This window comes from Fukomys damarensis, unplaced genomic scaffold (assembly GCF_012274545.1).
Source record: "Fukomys damarensis isolate Sample0158 unplaced genomic scaffold, DMR_v1.0_HiC HiC_scaffold_16, whole genome shotgun sequence".
Taxonomy (NCBI): domain Eukaryota; kingdom Metazoa; phylum Chordata; class Mammalia; order Rodentia; family Bathyergidae; genus Fukomys; species Fukomys damarensis.
Window position 1 is genome coordinate 94769021 of NW_022900928.1, and position 23045 is coordinate 94792065.

General features: G+C 42.5%; 1 pseudogene; it reads right to left on the reverse strand.

Annotated features, from left to right (window-relative positions):
• Positions 1–626: 626 nt before the first annotated feature.
• LOC104850664 overlaps positions 627–23045 on the reverse strand; it is a 26506-nt pseudogene continuing 4087 nt past the window's right edge.

Consider the following 23045-nt stretch of genomic DNA (forward strand, 5'->3'; position numbering starts at 1 on the left):
AAGGTTTATTGTCTGGGAAAGCTGATGAGGGAGCAGCAGCTGGGATGAAGCGGAGGGCGGGGTGATTGCACCCGAGGCACCTGTGTCCCCACACAGTGCCACCCTCCGGAACTGAGCTCCTTTCTCCCAGGGCCTGTGACCCAAGCAGAGAGCGAGACCCACCCATGACTCAAGGGTCAGGCAGTGGACACAGGGCCCAGGCGTCACCTCCTTCTTGACCACCGTGCTTGAGAGAGGAGAGGGGCATGTGTGTGGAGGAAGGAGGAACAGATGGCACCAATGTGCTTTGCAGCCGCCCTCTCTGCATGTGGAGAAGAGAGGGAAAGGGAGGGTGGACAGGAGGGGCTGAGAGACCCTGGGAGACGGATCCCGCTGTCAACCTGGGGTCATCCCTACTGACTCCGGGGCCCTAGAGTGGCTGTTGACACTAGGCCAGGGTCACCTGCATGAAGCCACGGTCTTGGTGCTTTCACCTCTGCTCCGACCTTGTCATTCCCAAAGTGGAAAGCAGAGCCTGGACATCCTGAGGGGATGCAGAGGGGAGGAGTGCAGCTAGGGAGCTGGGCAGGCCCCGCAGGGCTGGATGCCTCACACCAGAGCAGTGCGGTCACCGAGTGCTTTCCTGTTCATGGTGCGCTCACAACCGGGCCAGGTGGACAAGTCAGAAGTTGTGTCATTGCCATCTCGTGTCCAGCCTCCCTCAGCTGTTCCTGCAGGCAGAGCCGGAGGCAGCCGTGCCCGTCCTCTGCAAAAGGCACAGGCCCCCTGAAGGCTCTGCTCATGAGGACGTGGAAGGGGCAGCTGCGATGTGAACTGGCCTCGGTCCGCTGGGACCCTGAGATGGTCCCTGGACAAAGAGCCAGAGGAGGTCAGCATTACTGTGGAGGGGGACGAGGGTGTGCTAGCTCCTCAGCTGAGTCCATGGTTTGGTCAGGATGAGGTGGGAAAGCTGCTCACACCAGGAAGGACAGGAGAGACAGCGTGGCTGGTAGGACAGCAGCCTCAGGAGTGGCTAAGCAGAAGTCCTCTCCTGGGTTCGTGGTCCTGCACCAGGAAGAGCAACACACTCACTAGGTTTCTCAGGCTGCAGTGTGGCCTGCACATGGCTGCTGCCTCAGGCGGAATTGGCCTGAATTGCTGTCTCTTCAGTCCCAGGGATGACAAAGAGGTCCAGGAAAAATGCAGAAGCTGTGTCAAGCCCTAGCCCAGGTGGCTTCTGCCTGGCTGCCACTGCAGGTAGAGGACCAACACTTCCTCTCCAGCCTCTGCTACCGGCGTGATCCGCGGTGCTGCGTGGACAAACTGTGCCTTCCCTTGCACATTTCTCACCTTTTCCTTATTGACCTTGAAGAAAGGAGCAGTCCTGCCTTACAGATGTAAATGACCCTTGACCCCACACCAAGGTGTTTTCTCAGCTTTCCAATGAGTGATCTTGGCAGGGCCTAGGGCCACTCTTTGCCCTCTTTCTCCACTTCCTTATCTTGAGCAAGCCCCCCCCCATCCTGGGGCCCTGCTAAGCCTCCCTTCCTTCCCTGTACTCCTCTCTGTTTCTCGACCTCTGCCTCAGCTCCAGTAGCCCAAACCTCACCCCGCATTTCTTCAGGGACAGCACAGAGGAGGGGCCCTGGCCTCTGTCCTTCTTTCCCAAACGTGAAGCGGCGCCATTCCTCAGGAGCAGCCCAGCCCTTCTGCCTTCACACGGAACCCATCATTAACAAACTACCAACACCCAGGAGTAGACATCTTTTAAAGTCTGCTGATGCCCATCACTCTCCTGTCTCTGGCCCATAAGGCGTGAGGGACCAAGCAAGAATTTTCTGCACTCTTCTCTGAAGTCTTTAGGGAAGAGAGGACAGGAGGGGAGAAGTGTAGCCACTTGGAATCCTGATGATTCCTGGGACCAAGCAGCAAGCAGCAGGTTTCTGTGACTCTGTATCCTGGGCCTGAGTCTGGAGCCCCAGGAAGGGGCTGAGGCCGCGTGGCAAGCTGAGAACCTGTGCTGTGTGGTTGGAGCCTTGGGCCGGGGGTGCTTTCCACATGTGCGCTGCAGTATAGCAGTGCCTGGATTCTGTGCCTGCTTTGTCTGCCCTCCTCTTGGGCTCTTAGGGCAGATGAGTGGCCTTGTGGGTCATCTTCACACCCCTCACAGAGGGGACTGAGTGAGTATCTGAGGGCTCAGGGAGCTCTCATCAGAGCTTGGGTGCTGGGTTCTTCCTTCCTGGTCCTCTTCCTCCCCACACTCATCTTTCTTCTTCTTCTTCTCCTTCACTTAACAAAAATCACTACTCTTCCTTCTTGTCTTCCCTATCCTGTTTCTTCGTTTGTCCCCTCTCTTACATTTTGAAGTGGAAAAAAATTTCTATTAATAATTTTTGCACTATTTCTTATACTTTCCTGTGTATTTCCACTCACGTGTTATCAGATTATTCCAACCCACTCAAAGGCAAGTAGTTTTACCACTCTTAAGAAGAAAAATAATCTTGTGAAAAATTGTCTCACCAGAGGGAGAAAAATTAAAATAAGCAATCATACACAGATTCAATTAATGAGTATTTCCGAATATATTGTACAAGTAATCATGCCAAGTTCTGGGAATATGATAATAAATAAAATTGGCACTATCTTTGCCTTTGTGGTTCTTATAGTCTCCCAATCACCAAGATATTTAAAATCAAAGAATAGGGAGTGTAATACAAGAAAAAAAATATAGAGAGAAACAGAGTAGGTGATCTTTTTTTTTTTGGCACTGGCGATTAAACTCAAACTTGGGACCTTGCCCTTGTGAGGCAGGTGGCAAATACAATGAGCTAAATCCTTGGCCACAGAATAGGTGATCTTTAGCCTAGCGACCCAGCAGTTAGGCACTGTCTTCCACCCTCCAGCGCGCGCGCACACACACACACACACACACACAGGAAATGTCTGATCATCAAGTTGAGACCAATAAGATAAATAAAAAATTAAAAGATGGAAGGGGAGTGGTTGCAGAGAGGTAGAAAGTCCATAAGCCATTCATTGTCTAGGGAGAAGAGAATTATTATCCAGGAATTAGAAATATTTATTTTGCTGAAAATGAGAGGAGAGGGAGAAGGATGGAGAGATTGCTTGAGGGGCGCTCAGAGAAGGACTCCTCAAAGACCATAATTTAAAGCAGGGGTGCATCTAACTTTCGGCTAGCATAGAATCTGCAGTGAGAAAGAGCATGGCTGCATCACAGCGAGCAGCAGGTGGGAACACCGTCCTCCAATGCAGGCAGGAGACGGAGACAGTCCATTTTAAAAGAACAGCAGCAGAGTTTGCAGAGGAAGAAGCAAAGGGGAATTTAAAAAATGTTATATTGATCTGGAGCTGGCTTTAAAAGACATTACTGAGAAATGCAACAACTATTTTTCTAATATACTATCCTGTGATATTGTAGCTAAGAAAAATATATACATACGATACCTGTGTGTGGGTACATTGAGAATGTTATTGTAAAAATACAGAGCAGATTGTATTAGTGAAAATTCCCCGAGGGGCTGGGGAAGAAGTAGGAAAGCTTCTTTTCTGTCTAAACAAAATCAGGCAATTTTTAGAGAAGATATTTCAAGAACAAATATCCTCAAGACTTGTAGTTTCCCGGGTATATGAACAGAGACAGAAGCATTGGGAGTTGACACCTAGGATTCTGGTTTAGGTAACTTTGTCTAACATGGGGCCACTTACTTATTTTGTTAGGAACACTGTGGAGGAGCAAGTTTGGTGAGGAAGAGAAGCTTCTCAGTTTGGGACATGTTGAGTTGGAGATGTCTGCAAAAATATCCACATAGAGGAAAGCAATAGATGGAGATCCAAGCTGTGTGTGCCTGGGGCTCAGGAACCAGAACTAAACTAAGGAGAGACACTTAAGAATCATGAGCTTGTATATGGTAATTTATGAATGCAGGAGACCCAGGCGATGAGAAAATCAAACAGCCTGGTGAACCAAAAATTCTTAAGGGATTGTTGGAGGAGGAACAGTCAGTGAGAAGAATGTGAGAAACGGTAAATAGTCCACCGTACTCTGAGCATCCAGAGAGGGCAGGCCAAGCCGAGATGGTCAGCTGCTTACCTGCAGGGAAATTATCTGGTAAAGAGTGGAGTCAATAGCATGGAGAAGACCAGGTCCAATCACCAGGGGCTGAGGAATCAGAGGAAGGCCAGAAGACAATGCAGTCTGCTCTGAAGAAGTTTGCCCTTGAACAGGAAGTTAAAAAGGGCACTTGCTGAAAGGAGAGGAGTGCTGAAGGAGGTTAAGAATACAGCAGGTTTCTTCAAAGACAGAGCTGGTGCAGAAGGAGAGGTCAGAGATAAACAGGTGAGAAAGGTCCAAGGTGACCAGGACAGGCACAGGTATCTGCAAATGCAGGGTGAGAAGTACACCTAGAGCACATGAGAGCTGAGCCTCACATGTGGAGGTGCTTCCACAGTGGAAGGGTGCAAAGAGGAATCATGATAACTCAGCACGCGCAATCTGTGTCCCTGATGCACGTACTGGTGCGTGTGAGTGTCTGTGTCGGTGATTGTTCAAATGATCCCTCACTCCTGGGCAGGCAGCTCTGCATTTGTGGATCTGAATGAATCACAAGTCCCACGCACCTCCTTGCCATTCCAGAGGAGTCTTCTTGAGAGTTGCTCTGGTTTTTGGTGGAGGTGATGATAAAAACAATAAAAGAAGAAAGTGCAGAGGATAGCATACATGATGCCCTAAAATGGTTGCCTTGGAAGGGCAGAGTAGGGAGGATTCTAAAAAAGAAATCACTGGGTTGCTAGATCACAGAAAGTCATAGTTAACAACCCCTACTTACAAACACACCAGAATTGGGACTGGAGATTTAGCTCAGTGAATTTGCCGCCTTCCTGTAAAGCGCAAGGTCCTGAGTTTGATCCCTGGTACCAAAAATAAACACATCTGAATGAAAATGAGATGCTCAATTTTAGACTCTGACTCTCATTAAAAAAAAAGATAAAATGACTTAAATACAAACACAAAAGAAAACACCTAATTCAAGGTGAGGAAAGAGGTTTATTAGATATTTTTTCAAAAATACAAAAATGTTCCACAAGTATGCCCATGAAAATATGCTCAATATCCTTAATCATTAAGAAAAAGTGAATTTACAATGAGATTAGAAGGGAATATTAAATGGCAAAGCCAACAGGGGAAAATAGCATGGCAATTTTCTCAACCATAGATTGCCCTTCTGAAATGAACAGACATTTCTCAGACAAAAAAGTAAAAGCAGCAAATAATCATATGAAAACATGCTCATCATCAGTGGTCATTAGAGAGATGCAGATGAAAACAACACCGAGATTCCACCTCACCCCAGAAAGAATGGCTGCTATCAAGAAATCAACCAATAACAAATGCTGGAGGGGTTATGGGGAGAAAGGAACCTTTCTCCATTGTTGGTGGGAATGCAGACTGGTGCAACCTCTGTGGAAATCAACATTGAGATACCTTAAGCAACTAGGAATAGAGGTCCCCTTTGACTCAGCTATTCTTCTGCTTGTTATCTTTCCAAAAGAACTAAAAGAATGATACCACAGTGATATATGTGCACCCATGTTTACAGCCGCACAATCTGTAATAACTAAATGGAAACAGCCCAATTGCCCATCAACTGGAGACTGGATAAAGAAGATGCTTTTATATAAAATGGAGTACTACTCAGTCATAAAGAATGAGAAACTAGAGTCATTTATAGCTTAATGGATGCATATTGAAGCTATAATCTTAAGTGAAATAAATAGGACACACAAGTAAATACCATACAGTTTTTCTAGTATGAAAAACTAAAAGTGTAAATAAGGTTTAAATGGTATAATTTATAATGTGAAATAGGAAGAAAAGGTCTAAAGGAGAAGGGGAAGTGGGAAGGGTAGGGGAAAGGGAAGAAGGGAAAATAAAAAATATGATAAAAGGAAAAAATTGAAAAAAAGTCTTTGTAAGTAGGGAAGGGTGAAGGAGGTGAAGGGAGGGCAGGGGAATGGGGAATAAATAAGAACCAAGACACATCATGTAAAGGTACAAGATCCCACTGATGAATGTAATTGTATTGTTTGCCTTTAATGTACCAATACACTTAATGGAAAAAAAACATAGACTTTCCCTATAGTCCAGCAATTCCATTTCTAGGTAGATAATCTAAAGACTCGAAAGCAGGGGTTTAATAGACATTTATACACTCACTTTTACAGCACCATTAATCACAAAGGCAAATGATATAAGAGCTCAAATATCCCATGATGAATCACTAGATAAACAAATTGTGCTGTTTCTCTCTCTCTCTCTCTCTGTCTCTCTCTCTCTGTCTCTCTCTCTGTGCGTGTATAATAAATTTAAAAAATTTGACCTTAACATAGAATGAAACTTGAATACCTACTACAAGAAGGATGAAACCTTGATAATATTCTACTGAGTGAAATAAGCTAGATATAGACTAACATTGCATGATCGCTTTTATGTGAAGTACTGAGAGTGGTCAAATTTTTTAAAAAAGTACAGTATTGGTTATCAGGAAATGCAGGATAGAACAGAGGGAAGTTGTCACCTAATTGGTATCAGTTTCTGATGATGAAAAGCTCTGTAGAGAAATAATGATGGTTTTATAATAATGTGAATGTAGTTTATGCCATTATATTGTATATTCCAAACTGGTTAAAGTGGTAGATTTTTACATTACATGGTTTTAGACAAGATAAGAAAAACATTTTAAAAATAAAGAATTAGGAACATTTCTTCTTACAGTTTTGTATTTGGGGTTTGGTTGCTAGGTGAGTCTTACATGGAGAAAAGGAAAGGAAAGGAAAAAAAGAAAAGAAAAGAAAGGAAGCCACAACCTCCACCCCATGCCTGACTCTTCCCACATTAAATCCTGGAACCAGGCAGAACTCACAGGTCCCTACCTTATGGTTTCTGCATGGAACAAAACAGAGATAGTCCAGAAGCACTGTAACATCCATTCCTCATGTCTTCGGGTGCCAAGTACGACTTTGTGCAAAAAGATACCTGCTTTGCTGAAAGTATGTGACTTCTAAGAACTTGTATGGAGTAAATTGTGACATGTGACAATTTCCCTGCTACAGAGATGCAGATGTGGAGGGTAGGATAAGACCCTTTAAGAATTACTCTGTCTATACTATTCTATGACTAACAGGCATGAAATGTAGATACCTGCATAAGCTGGCATCCTTCTCTCTGGCCTCAACCCGGGCCCACCAGGAGTCAGGTAAAGAATGATGTAGATCTCATCAGAAATGGGACTCGTGCTCTCCATCCCCCTCACCAAAGTCCAATCCAAGTGTGGAGTGTGTCTTGATCAAGGAAAAGCCAGCCCTGATGACTGCTGCTGCTTTTGGATGTGGTCGTGGACAAGAAGGACAGCTGAAGAGCCAGGAAGGATCAGGCCAGAGTCCCACTCTCATTCCCAGAGGGCTGTTTCTCAAAAAGCTGCTCTTTTTGTTTCTCCTGCTTGTCTGAGGATTGAAAAGCTTCCACACAGTGAAGCACTCATAAAAGGATTCTGGCCATGGTACTTCTGGACTCCAGTGATGAGGTGAGGAGAAACAAAAGCGGATTGGAGGAAAAAGAACCAGGAGTTAAGGAAGGAAGGGAAGGAAAAGACTAGAAGAGCAACTAGGATCAAGTAAGAAGACTGGAGTGAAGAAAATATGGAATGAGATCAGAGGCTGAGCAATCAGGGTTTGAAGGGGAGTACTGTGTCTGTGGTGCTAAATATGGGACTGTAAAACAGAAAACAGAGGCAGGTAAGAGACAGAAGAACCACAAGGTTGAGAAGATGGAATTCAGAAATACCTGTAAGGAGGGAGGGAAGAGAGCCAGGTCAGGAGATAAGCGTAGAGCAAGAAGGGGGAAATTAGATTCAAGGCCAGAGAGTATTGGAAGTGGGGGTCAGGTAAGAACAGGATAGAAAAGATGTCCATGTATATTTAAGATGGTACACAGCACTCCTCTGAGGTGAATTATTTCTAATCCCTCCAACTCTGTCTGCTTCCTCAAGACAAGATAGCGCAGCCTCCTGGGTGCCCTCACTACCACTGTTGAAGAAATCTCCAGGCCATATGTGCTTATGGGCACTCACCTCAAGAACCACTGGTCCCCAAGGCCATATTCACTTGAGAGATTCCAGAGTGGCCACAGAAAGAGAGCATCTTCCTCTCCAGCAGCACTGTGTTGGCCACGATCCCAAGAGAGCTAACAGGTAGGGACAGAACTCAGAAAGAACCACTGAAGTTCAGAGAGACATTGGGGCCACTGGCAAAGGGAACCTAAAGCAACCCATGAGATGAAGTCCCCAGCAACCTGTGATGAGGGCCACCATTCATCCACCCCCATCCACCCCAAGACTGCTACCCTGCTTTTCTCATCAGAAAAATAAAAGGATATTTCATTTTCAAATAAAAAAATGACTCCTACATGACTGTTCAGATTCATGTAAGATGAGTCATTCCAAACTAATCTCTTTTCATTTCTCATAGGAAAGCCATAAACCAATGAGCTTGATGTAAATTAAATAAACAGACTCTATATGACCTCAGAAATGAAATGGTGCTATTCCAGTTCAGGGAATTTGCATCAAACTAAACATCTATCTCTTAAGGAAAAGAGTTGATTAATGGCTGCATAATTGGTACAGAGATTGATAGCACCATATTTTTGTTCTGATCTTTGCCCAGCCCTCATTAACTGCCTAGGTGAAACACAGAAGACAAGCTTATGAAATGTGCCTATGATGCAAAACAGAGTGATACGTAATATGTGGGGTGACAAGAGCAATATAAAATGATCTCACCAAACCAAAAGCTGCTAAAAGCAATGAAATAAAATTTAAGAAATTTCAAATGTGAAGCTCTATAATGACATTTATGGAGCTTACTGAAGTGAGTCATATTTCCAAAACTGTAGTTGGTCATAAGTTTTAAAAGGGCCATTTGTATATTTACCAAAAGATCTGATTCAATTTCAGATGCTATTAATAGAAATACTGAGTCTAAATTAAGGAAAGCCATGACCTCCCTGTGTCCCATCATAACACAGGGCATTCTAATTTCCATAATCTATGAACCCACAGACAGGTGTGGTCAGGATGGATTGGGGAAAAGATTTAATGGTTGAAGAAGGGGGCAATCCTTAAAATAACAAATTCCCTGTGTTATGTTCTTCCACTCCCTGGCTGTCTCACTACTTGGTACTCCTGTCAGTGTTTTAGCTGTACCACATTCTTTCCCAGCTCCAGACTTCCAGTCATACTGTTCTCTTTTCTGGATAGTTTTACCCTTTAATATTTTAGATCTTGATGCAGTTTTACCATTTTGTGCGATACTTCATTGAATGGGCATGTCTGGGGTGTGTACAGTTCTCTGTAAGAGTCATGGTCATTTAAAGATGCAGGGGTCTTCAAAGCTCATGCCTAATGGACGGGCAGCTGCAGACACCAAGGACTGAGTGAGAGTTCCTGCTTTCCTCTTTTCACTTCTGAGAATTCTCCTCTACTCACAGACCCCTCCTTCTCCCTCTGGCTCTCTCTCCCCTCCTGTGTTGCTCCTTCTCCCACTCCCTGGCATTCTGCTGCGTGACTGGCTGTCCCAGTCTCTCTTTGCCATTCTCCTTCTGTTTTCACTGGCATGCTTCAGATATCCAAATTCTCTTCTTTTCTTGCCACATTGTTCTAATTCTTTAGCTTTTCCCCAACTTGAAACAACCCTCATAGAAGGGCACATTCTGTCTCACTGTCACTTTATATTCCATTTTCTGAACTGTAAACATAGAAGAGTTGAACATTGCATTGTCCCTGTTTGCCCACATAGTCTTATGAGATCCACTACTGGTCAGTCTTTCCTGTTTAATGTGCCCCTTTCTCCAAAGGCTTTTCTCTACCTCTTTTTTAAAGGCCTTACTGTAGGGAGGTTGGTGAATATGAATGTTATTGGCCCAGGACACACAGAGCTACCTTCTGTGCCAACCTGGGTGCTTGTGAATCCATGGATTCACATGTGATTAGCTTCACTTTGTAACATGTGAAACAAACACACAAAAATGGAGTCTAAATGAGAAAAGAAAGAACTTGAAATTTGGATCCAGTGTCCTCGATAAAGACATAGTGCTCTTACCTGAAGCAAATCCTGTGATGACAGTGGCCATCGGACAACAGAACTACATTGGGTCACCAAAACTAATATACAGAAAACAGACAAGGAAGAAGGATGGGATGATTTTTTTCTTCACTGTCTGAGCAGCTATTAATAAAAGATCAGGCAATCCTTCTAGTTTCATCAGCTCCACTTTAAAAGTAACCCCTCTTTGCCCCTGTCCCCAAACCTCCACCTGGGAAGGTCCAGGGGCTTATCAGAAGGAGGCTTGGGAAAGCACTGACCTTCTGGATCACGATGGTGAAGGAGCCCAGCATCTGGAGTCATCAAGTGAATTACATGACATGCCACCAACACAGCAGCAGGGCTAAGGGCAGGGGCATCACCTCCCCATAGATATCTGTGAGTCACATTGCCATGGCCACCAGTACAAGGAACACTTAGGAAACACTCACATTGCCATGGCCACCAGCACAGCAACACTAAGGAAACACTGAGGGAAAGCAAAAGCAAAGAGTGAGAGGTGGGCTGGGAATATTCTCGGTCCTCTATAGCATGGTGTGGACTTAAGTGGTTCTCACACATTTGGACTTGTTCTTAATATCTAAAACATATATATTATCATAGACACAGTGCACTGAAGAAAAATCCTGGTGTGAGGATCACCTGAACTCTAGATGCCCAAGAAGATATGTAGGTTTGAAGGAGGAGAAACTCATGACATGAAATGGGCCCCCGAGGACAGTCTGTCCAAAATAGCGAGATGCACCAACTCTGAAAATATCTAGGATCTGGAGAGAGGCCAGGAAAAGAAAAAGACAATGAAGACCACACTTTAGTCAGAGTCCTCCCATGATAGCCTTAGCCTGGAGCCCCCTCTGCCCCTCACCCCCATGAGGAGGATAATCACAGCTCCAATGATGGACACCAGCTGGATGCAATCCTTGTAAGTCACATAAGCATCCTATAGAGGGCAATTCAGAACAAGTAATCTTTCAAATAGATGAAGAGCCAAATCTTTTTGTCTAACTCTAACCACAATGTGAGTCTATGTGTCCAAGGTTTAATTTAAAGTTAAACATCAATAACCGTCTAGCAACATTACTTCCTTCTATATGCTGTGAGCATTAATTAATGATGTGAGTACTGAGCAGCAGTGAACACATTTCAGATCACCAAGTTAAGAAAGCCAAATGAACAAGAGCCTTTAGTGTCTTGGCATGGTCTCCGCTATAGGGAAAAACCAGTGGTCCAGTCTCACTGTCATTCATCCTGGGCAGAACACTCTGCAAACATACCTCATAATTCAGGTTCCAGTATGAGCCCAGAATGTAGCGTAATGAGGCCATGAACCCACCACTGAAGTTCTCTGAGCCTGAGATTTCTCATCTGTCAAGTGAAGATTCCAATGCTACCTCCCAGGGTTAAGGTGAAGAGCACACTCAGTGATGTCAAAATCATAGTCATAGGCACGTTTGAATGTGGTTTCACATGATTTAGTAGTACAGAATAGGGTAGACATTGGACTAGATATGCTGTATGGATTTTAGTTTCCAGAAAATTTCCCTGTTTATTGTGAGCACAGATGGAGAAGGTATGGTCCTGGGGTCAAGGTGGGATAAAAATACCCAATTTAAGTGAGTGTAACACCACAGTCAAGTCCTGCAGCAATGCACAGATGTAGTTATTGAATTCTACACGAACGATCCTTAACCTTTTTCAAGTCATGTGACAACTTGATCATACAAGAAAGACTGTGGACCCCTTTTCTGGAAAACATGTTTAATTCCCACAGAAAATCATACAAATACTTCTAAAATATTCCAGCATTTGTTGTGCTGCTTCAGAACTTGTTGTTTGGTTGGTTGTCAGCCATAGAAAATACCTTTGAACTTTGTCTTCTCTCTCATGAAATTCAGTTCATGGATGGTGTTCTTTTTATTTATCTTAACCTTCCTTTAGCATCTTCCTTTTATTGTAAAACATGCTAACTCTTTTTCAGGCTCACCTAGGAAGAGACTAAATAATACATACACTCACTTTATAAATCACATCAAAACTAGAAATAGAATGATGCATCGATGATACATAAAAAATTGGTGAAGCATATAAAAACTTTCCACGTTGGTTAAGTATATCTGGAGATGCAGTAATTGTCTCAACTAAAAAGATAAACAGCTTATAAGGAGTGAGGCCAGGATAGTTGGGAAGACCAAAGTGCACCTAGGGTCCGTGAGGTAATGGCAGGTGATATCGTGAATCTCCATTTAACAGAGACCACAGGGGACAGCGTAGGTCACCAGACTCCCTCTGAGGCTTCCCAGCACCAGCTGCTCCTTGCTTATTCCACAGATCCATTCACAATGAAGCATCCCATGCACACGCTCACCAGTGACTAGTGTAGGCTTCCAGACTTCGCAATCTTTTTCCTCAGCTCTGGTGGGCTGTGAGGGTCCAGAGGTAGCTGCTTGAAGCCCTGTGCCAGGGGTCCTGCCTGAAACCAGCCTGGAGAGAGCAGAATTTCCTGAGAGCCCCCTTCCTGCTGCTCTACTAGATCGGTGCTTGGACCAGTAGAGTTTTAATTGTTTTTCAGAAAAACTGCTCTTTCAAAAATATTGTATGTATGTAAAAATTTTGCCATAAAAATCATAAATTGGGCCTTTTATACACATGGCTTTGGTTTTTAATTTAAGGGAGAATTGTTGTGTTTTACATTGATATATAATATTGGCTCGAACTTTAGAATACTCTGTGTAGCTAAGAAAATATTAATGTTTTAAAAGTGAAAAGGTTTTTTGACGCTCTTGAAGTGATAATAAGTATTCTCCTTTAGTCCTGGCATCTCTAGAATTAAACAGTAAGCCCAAGAAGTACTTAATTTTCCTAGTATATATTTAAAATCAAGAGTCTAATCCATAGTTCTTTAGATTTGTGGCCCTTAAAAATGTTTTGATATGGAGATCAAGGTTATATTTAGCAGAGTAAATCATCAGGGATGCTCATTCACAAGTCCTGTTCATTTGGCACCCAATTCTCTCTCCAATGCTTCATTTCCCCACAATTCACAGGCCTAGGGCCTTCAGACAAACCCATGACATCTATCATTTCCTTTCCTCCATCCATTTCCCCCTCTTTCAGTGAACTGCTACCAAGCTTTTGCTCTGATCTTTCTAAAATGGGAATACAGTGTGATGGGTTGAGCTAGTTCAAATACTGGAGACAGGAATTTCTCCCTCACTGGGTCCCTAGGAAAAAAGGCTGAGGTCTAGCATGTCCCTCTGGAGGGAGAAACACAGAATTTTGTCTTTAGAGGTGAAGAATGTAAGGTGAAGCAGAGTAGACCTGTAATTAACACCCGCGCCATTCTTTCTAGCACAATGTCTTTGCCACAGGGCTTCATCTCCCTTGTTCTCAGATCCACCACTGTTTACTTGATGATAGTTTTATTTACTAATAGGAGGTCTATGAGGATTAAGTGATATTATGCTCTCCTTTTGCAAATATGGTCTATGGTGTCCCAACATTAGCATCACCCAGTAGTTTGTAGAAATGCTGGTCTTAGGACCCACTCCAGCCTCGCTGCCAGAATTTGCAGCTTAACAAGATTTCAAAAGTGCTGAGAATGCACGTAAAGTAACTATAGTAAGCACCTCTTGGGACATGTTGATTTTACCCACTGGGTCCCTTATCTCTCCTCCTTTCTTTCTCTGTATTTAATTTGCTATGCTTCTTCATAAAGACCCCTGAACAGAATTGTATAAAGTTAGAAATTAGTTTGGGTTTCAAACAGCTGTGGTGTTTTGGGGTGTCCAGAGTTTGTGAGGAATACTGACCTACAGACAGTTACAGCTCACTGATGGTGACAGGTGGAAGATGATTTAAGACAGATGGAAAATTATGTCATTCCTGGTAGAGTCTCTTCCCTCACTCTTTGCATCCAATCTATCACACAGGAGCAATGACTTCACCCTCAGTGAGTCTTCTGATGCCAACCCCTTCCCTCCATCTGCCCGCCCCATCCCTATTCCAGTGAGCCATCTTCTCTTGCTTGCTAAACTGTAAGAGCCACTTGCCCTGCCTGCTCTCTCTGCATCCTCCCCTTTGCCCTCAAACTAGTTCTCTACCTGCAAACAGAGGCATTTTATAAGCACATATTTGGTCAAGGCCTTTCCCTATTTAAATCACTCTGAGCATCCCATTACTTTGGGGATAAAGAATGAAATCCTCAAGATGGCCTGGCAATGTGCTATGTGTTTTGGGAGAGATCGCCCTGGACACCCTCATCTGGAGGCATCCAACCCAGTTTCCTATGTTCTAGCTACTCTTCTTTTCACACCTTCACCTTTAGAAAGATCTTCCTGGCTCAGGGCCTTTGTTCATGAATTTCCTCTGTCTAAAACTATTTTTATCTACAACTCACCCAAATCTCACCATAGAGACCAGGCTTCCTCAGAAGCTTTCCTCTCATAGGAGCCTAGAACTTGTTATAAGCTCTCCTAACTTCCTGTCCTTCTTTTCTTAAACTTAATTTTATTGGTACATTTAAGATATACAATATAATGGCATTGATTGTCGGAAATTTGTACCTTTACGTAATCAATCTTGGCTCTTAATTTTCCCCATTGCCCTACCCTGCCTTCAAACCCTCTCCTTCTCTCCCTATCTACAAAGACATTGTTTGAATTATTTTTAATTTTCTCATATTAATTCCATTCCCTTCTTAATACAGGGAATGATAATGTTTGTGATAACCAGTTTGCAACAAAGTATTTATTCATATGCTCATTTTATTTAAAGTAAATTGTCTCAATTCTCTTAGGCCAGAGCTATATCTACATTGTGTTTAACTCAGACCATGGTTGTTGAATTTCTAATACCTAGGACAACATTTAACATTGTTATTTGCTAAATTAGTGAATTAGTGAAATGTTCCTAAGAAAGAAAAGGGCAAAAACAGCTTGAGGAAATCTTCTGAAAGAGACAAATAGGATGTGTGATGATGGAATATCTCAAAGACCAAGTCAAGCAGTTCTCAAAGTGGCAAATATTCATGACTAAAAAGGTTTGTTAGAAAAACCAAGGCTATGCCTCAACTTATAAAGCCTGAGATATAGTATAGGAGCTGCTTTTTAAAAAGTCATTTCCCCAGGGTTCTAACATGCAGTCTTGGTTAAAAACTATAGATCTCACAGAAGGTAGGATTTGCCCGAAGTCAAACAACAATTTCATTTGAGAATTAGGACTAAAATGCAACCCACCTGAGTCCTGGACTCTGAATCGTTCACCCATCTATAAGTCTGAAGGAATTGGTACCCTAGTGCAGGCTGTTCTCCCTACACCAGGCAGAAATTCAATGGAGGAGCAAATGGACTCTAATGAATAGAATTCTTGGGAAATCTTGGAAAAGCATAGATTTTTGGCTAAAAATGGAGCAACCTAGAGTCATTAAGATGTTCTAAAATTTGGGTAGAGATAAATCAACTTCATCCTTGCATGGGTTGGGTTTATGCTGCCTCATATAAATATAGGAGTTTGTTTTCCTTAATTTCAAATGCCTCCACATGGTGCTACCAGGCTGTTCCCAGAATAGCCCAGTGGTGAACTAGAAGGATCTCCAGGGTCAGATTTGGAGCCAGTGATCAGATCCTAAAACATCCAATTTCTCTAAAATGCTTGAAACCCCAGTGCTTGCAGACTTATTAATTTAACTGGCTATTAAAAATATTCATTTATCTAAGCAACAGTTCCATGGGCTAATAGATCAATTATTGCATTAATTAATTCTAAACACTGTATTTGTAAAATTTTATATTTTTATGACTTTCAAATAATACAAAATGGGGTAAATACAACTATCTCTTATTTAACAAATTTTCTGCACTGTGAAAGCAAAACTTTCCAAATTATCATAATAAATTTGAGAGCTTGTGCTGTGATTCAAACTGACTTACTATTGAGTGAGAGCATCACAGATATTCCCTAAACTCAGGGCCAAGAATCAGTGGTTAGAACCCAAAAGAGACCTTCCCTTGATGTTCTTTGCTGGCAGCTGCATTCTTAAGACTTCACTCCCTCTTCTCTGTCAAGGAAAGAATATTTAAGTCAAAATCCTTCTATTTGTGCTTAAGTGGCATAATTATAAGTGATATAAGCAAAAACAAAAGAGCAAAACATGAGAAGTAGGAAGAAGGAAGAAACAGGCTAGGATAAAGAGGGATGGGTAGAGGCACTTAGCTGCAATTATGCTTCACCTAGTCCTTAGGCAAAAGGGAGGAGGTCTTTTAAATATAGTTTAGACTGTCTGGGCCAAAGGAACAAGTCTGAACTTACTTATTCCTGTCCCAAAGTGAGAATGGTACATGGAAGTAGAGTTGGTGGTAACTGATTGCTCAGCACCCCAGTTCTCAGGACAGAACACTCCCTATACTCTATCTGCGTAAACCCTGCCAATAGGTGTGAGAAAAATCAATGCTGGGAAAGACCATGTCTCAGGAAATGCAGCCAGACCCTTTGGAAAAGTCCAGCCACTCTCAACTTGTTCATGTGTGTGTACTCCTCCATTTTTAGTCACTTCCTATTTTGTTCATTTCCAAGATGTTCTTACTATGCTTATGTGGTCTCTGTGCCAAGCACAGCCTCTGAAAATCTCACACTATCTTCTGCTTTGGTAGCAAACTCCACTTATGATCAAGAATTACTCTCACTCTCTATACTTTATCAAATCTCTCCTCTCTCTCTCTCTCTCTCTCTTAAACTTGTCATTGTAGATAAAGAGGGAGGGAGGGGTTGAAGGGAGGGCAGGGGAATGGGAAAAAAATAAGAACCAAGGTTGATTATGTAAGGGTACAGATTTTCACCAATAAATGTCATTATGTTATATACGCTAAATGTGCCAATAAAATTAATTTAAAAATAAAAGAATACACACACGCACACACACACACACACACACACAACTACTCTTCACACCTTCACCTTTAGAAAGATCTTCCTGGCTCAGGGCCTTTGTTCATGAATTTCCTCTGTCTAAAACTATTTTTATCTACAACTCACCCAAATCTCACCATAGAGACCAGGCTTCCTCAGAAGCTTTCCTCTCATAGGAGCCTAGAACTTGTTATAAGCTCTCCTAACTTCCTGTCCTTCTTTTCTTAAACTTAATTTTATTGGTACATTTAAGATATACAATATAATGGCATTGATTGTCGGAAATTTGTACCTTTACGTAATCAATCTTGGCTCTTAATTTTCCCCATTGCCCTACCCTGCCTTCAAACCCTCTCCTTCTCTCCCTATCTACAAAGACATTGTTTGAATTATTTTTAATTTTCTCATATTAATTCCATTCCCTTCTTAATACAGGGAATGATAATGTTTGTGATAACCAGTTTGCAACAAAGTATTTATTCATATGCTCATTTTATTTAAAGTAAATTGTCTCAATTCTCTTAGGCCAGAGCTATATCTACATTGTGTTTAACTCAGACCATGGTTGTTGAATTTCTAATACCTAGGACAACATTTAACATTGTTATTTGCTAAATTAGTGAATTAGTGAAATGTTCCTAAGAAAGAAAAGGGCAAAAACAGCTTGAGGAAATCTTCTGAAACAGACAAATAGGATGTGTGATGATGGAATATCTCAAAGACCAAGTCAAGCAGTTCTCAAAGTGGCAAATATTCATGACTAAAAAGGTTTGTTAGAAAAACCAAGGCTATGCCTCAACTTATAAAGCCTGAGATATAGCATAGGAGCTGCTTTTTAAAAAGTCATTTCCCCAGGGTTCTAACATGCAGTCTTGGTTAAAAACTATAGATCTCACAGAAGGTAGGATTTGCCCGAAGTCAAACAACAATTTCATTTGAGAATTAGGACTAAAATGCAACCCACCTGAGTCCTGGACTCTGAATCGTTCACCCATCTATAAGTCTGAAGGAATTGGTACCCTAGTGCAGGCTGTTCTCCCTACACCAGGCAGAAATTCAATGGAGGAGCAAATGGACTCTAATGAATAGAATTCTTGGGAAATCTTGGAAAAGCATAGATTTTTGGCTAAAAATGGAGCAACCTAGAGTCATTAAGATGTTCTAAAATTTGGGTAGAGATAAATCAACTTCATCCTTGCATGGGTTGGGTTTATGCTGCCTCATATAAATATAGGAGTTTGTTTTCCTTAATTTCAAATGCCTCCACATGGTGCTACCAGGCTGTTCCCAGAATAGCCCAGTGGTGAACTAGAAGGATCTCCAGGGTCAGATTTGGAGCCAGTGATCAGATCCTAAAACATCCAATTTCTCTAAAATGCTTGAAACCCCAGTGCTTGCAGACTTATTAATTTAACTGGCTATTAAAAATATTCATTTATCTAAGCAACAGTTCCATGGGCTAATAGATCAATTATTGCATTAATTAATTCTAAACACTGTATTTGTAAAATTTTATATTTTTATGACTTTCAAATAATACAAAATGGGGTAAATACAACTATCTCTTATTTAACAAATTTTCTGCACTGTGAAAGCAAAACTTTCCAAATTATCATAATAAATTTGAGAGCTTGTGCTGTGATTCAAACTGACTTACTATTGAGTGAGAGCATCACAGATATTCCCTAAACTCAGGGCCAAGAATCAGTGGTTAGAACCCAAAAGAGACCTTCCCTTGATGTTCTTTGCTGGCAGCTGCATTCTTAAGACTTCACTCCCTCTTCTCTGTCAAGGAAAGAATATTTAAGTCAAAATCCTTCTATTTGTGCTTAAGTGGCATAATTATAAGTGATATAAGCAAAAACAAAAGAGCAAAACATGAGAAGTAGGAAGAAGGAAGAAACAGGCTAGGATAAAGAGGGATGGGTAGAGGCACTTAGCTGCAATTATGCTTCACCTAGTCCTTAGGCAAAAGGGAGGAGGTCTTTTAAATATAGTTTAGACTGTCTGGGCCAAAGGAACAAGTCTGAACTTACTTATTCCTGTCCCAAAGTGAGAATGGTACATGGAAGTAGAGTTGGTGGTAACTGATTGCTCAGCACCCCAGTTCTCAGGACAGAACACTCCCTATACTCTATCTGCGTAAACCCTGCCAATAGGTGTGAGAAAAATCAATGCTGGGAAAGACCATGTCTCAGGAAATGCAGCCAGACCCTTTGGAAAAGTCCAGCCACTCTCAACTTGTTCATGTGTGTGTACTCCTCCATTTTTAGTCACTTCCTATTTTGTTCATTTCCAAGATGTTCTTACTATGCTTATGTGGTCTCTGTGCCAAGCACAGCCTCTGAAAATCTCACACTATCTTCTGCTTTGGTAGCAAACTCCACTTATGATCAAGAATTACTCTCACTCTCTATACTTTATCAAATCTCTCCTCTCTCTCTCTCTCTCTCTCTTAAACTTGTCATTGTAGATAAAGAGGGAGGGAGGGGTTGAAGGGAGGGCAGGGGAATGGGAAAAAAATAAGAACCAAGGTTGATTATGTAAGGGTACAGATTTTCACCAATAAATGTCATTATGTTATATACGCTAAATGTGCCAATAAAATTAATTTAAAAATAAAAGAATACACACACGCACACACACACACACACACACACACACACAAAAGAATGTGGGACTGTGGATTTAGCTCAGTGGTGCCACCGCCTACCTTGCAAGTGCAAGATCCTGACTTTGATCCCTGGTACAAATAAATAAATAAAATTTTAAAAATTATATCAATGGCTGAATAATGGGACATCTCAGAGGTAAGATATTCCTAGATAGAGACAAATTAACCCACCCCTCACAAGTTAACTATTTTGCAGTTTGTGCTTCCTCATATAAATAGAGAACACACACACACACACACACACACACACACACACATATTTAGAGAGAGACAGAGACAGAGAGATAGAAACCAGACAGATGGTGTGTATTTACCCAGCTTCAATTTCTTTGCCCTGCTTTCTCAGTGCATGCAACGTTTCTTGTTGTAGACCAACTCACCCAATTCATAATTTGACTGTAGGAAATCAATTTTCTCTTTCTGAACAAACCATTTTATTTTCTACTATTTGCTGAGCAATTCCTATTACTTGTATTTCCTGCACAGAGTGTGTATCTCTAGTCACACAGCTCTTACTGGCCTTGCAAAATTCCTCCCAGCTGCAGTCTTTTCCATTCTGTCCATATTCCTGCACTCTTTTGGGGCCATTTTTATCTCACCAGAACTAAAATTTTAGCAATGCATGAATCACCCCTCACCAAATGTAGCTCTGCTGGCTAAAGATATATGTTCAAAAGTACTGGCTTAACTCTACTCTTTAATATAAAGGAGAGTTTGCTTTCTCCAGCAGCAGAGTCTTACATTTACTGCACACCTCTAATCAGTCCTGCTTATCACTCAGGTGTCAGGGCATCACAGCAGTAAGAAGGCCTCAGAAATGATTTGTTTCACTTTGCTACTCACTCCAAGCAACTTTCTGCAAGGTCTCTGGCAGGAAGTCAAGCAGCTGACCTGTTATTCCCCATGCACTTACATTGACAGTGCACAGAGGAGGATGCCATCCAGAAGGGCTGTGCATGTTACCCTATTGGACCAGAAGCAGACTCAAAGTTGGACTGTGAGTACAATTTCCCTTCCTTAAAAATCCCACTAAATAAGCTTGTCCTGTCTGTAAATTATAAGATATGTCACAAATGCCCAGGGTGACCAATATCAAGCATTCTCTCTCAGTTGCTATGAGAAAATCCACAACTCCCTGGACAGATGCTCTTCTACTCATGAAGCTCTGCTCTGGCCTCCTTATTGCATCCCTAATTCAGAACTTGGCGACTGGGAGCCTGGCATTTCTGAAGCCCATGGGGATAGCATGTGTCTGGGCTGCAGCACCATCACCCCATATACTATTTTCCTTCATGCCTTCCAAGACGAGTCACCTGTAGCAGTTTCTGTTGGAGGATGGTGCTGTCTAGAGAGTGTGTGCGGTTCCCATTGCGGACCTTGAGGAGGCAGTAGACACAGCACCTTGCGAAGCAGAGCATGTAGAGAATGTACAAGGCACCCAGGATGCAGAAGTAGGGTTGCCTATATTTCCTCTACTTCACGTTCACCAGCTCCTTCACTGAGGTCTGTTCTAGGATCTGGTGAGCCTGCCACACAAGGAGAAGGGCTTTGGGTGATCCACTTGGTAAGGAATGTTGCTTTTCCCACTGATCAGAAGAGGAGCAGGGCAGAAGTCACCAACCCCATCAATTATTCAGTTAAGTATTTCTTTGGCAGACACCTAGGCAATTCAGCCTTTATGGTAGTACTACAGATACACTACTACAAAAGTAAACGCAAGTCACCATGGCACTGTTATGGCTTTAAAATATGAGTCATAGCTAATTGGGTGAAGGGAGAGTAATCAAAGATCATTTCATAAAGAACCAGCAGTTTCCAGGCCAGGAAATTAGGCAAAACTGTTGCCATTTGCAAAGCAAGTGAGGTTGGACATGTGGGAGAAAATGTTGGGATTGGTGGACAAAAGACACAATGGGCAAAGTAAGTATGAGCCAGATCTTTGTGACAAGGGTAGGAGTTGGAAAAATGTTTTTCTGAAGGATATTTAAGGCAATTGGAAAATATAGGCAGGAAAGTAGTTCAATTTTTCTAGAAGAAAATTAGTAGAGCTAGTAGTAGGATATGGCAATAATCCAGCTCTGATATAAATAGCAAGAATTTAAGGTACAGAGAATGACAGATAGGTTGACACATCTGAGAAATTATGAGAAGTAGAGCCAAAACAAAGTTGGAAAGATTAACCACTATGCAAAATATATTATCCTTTGAAGCCAGAGGGTAAGAAGAGACAGTGGTCAGTTTCTAGACATAGTTGGCAATTCCTCGATATTACACAAGGGACAGAGGATAGAGAATAGATAAATTGCACTTTCTGACAGTCAGCTTAGTTAGTTTCTTCTCCCTGTTTTCCGTAATTGGAGTAAAACAAGGCTGGAACTATGATGGGGATATGTGAAATGCACAGAGACAGCAAAAGGGAGGTGGAGTCATCTTGGCTTGGATGAACCTGAGGATGTTACAGAGGAAGGGCTCCCACCGAGGCTCCAAGGAAGAGTTGGGGGGGTCACCTACAGGATAAGAGCTTTCCAGAAAGGAAATGGTCCACAGATCATACAGCATCCAATGACATGAAGGAAAAGACAATCGGTTACACGATACAGTAGACAAGAGGAAGCGAGTCTGGCTTTGGGGAATTGTCGAGATATTGGCAAGATACATTTTCTGTTGTTTATCTGCTACATGACAATTTCCTAGGAACACTTAGGGAGCCATAAATCACGGTCAGTTATTATCACAAATGAATAAAAGTAAGGTTGAGTCACCAGTTTGTGTGAACTTGCTTTAACTGTCATCTTTCCTAGACCAACTTTATCAAGCTCTGAAGGAATGGAACAGGTGAATGGAGTGGGAGTTTGAGTTCCTATGGCAAATCTAAGATGAAAGTCAAAAGGGCTCCTGAGGAGGTGAAGCTGAGGATGAAGTGAGAAGTAAGGGGCCACCTCTCTCATCGGGAGTTTGGAGAGAAAGGTCCTTACGGAGACTCGTCAGGGCTGGGGGAGCCCCTCACCACAGTGTTGCCCTCCACTCCAGCCAGCTTGAAGGGGGTGAGGCCCTGGTGGTTGGACACCAGCTCTAGGGACTCTAGATGGTCCCCTCCGTCATAGGACAGCAGCAGGTTGTACATCTGGCAGGCGAAGGTTTTGTTGGGCTGCAGGATGAGGATGTGCAGCACCGTGTTTCCTGGGGAGGACAGGCTCTCCTGTGGTCACAGGCCTACTGTCCCTGATGGCCCCATTCCCACCTGGGATGGCCTGTTCCCTCCTCCCCACAGCATCCCAGTATCCATCTCCATCCAGTTCCTACCCAGTGA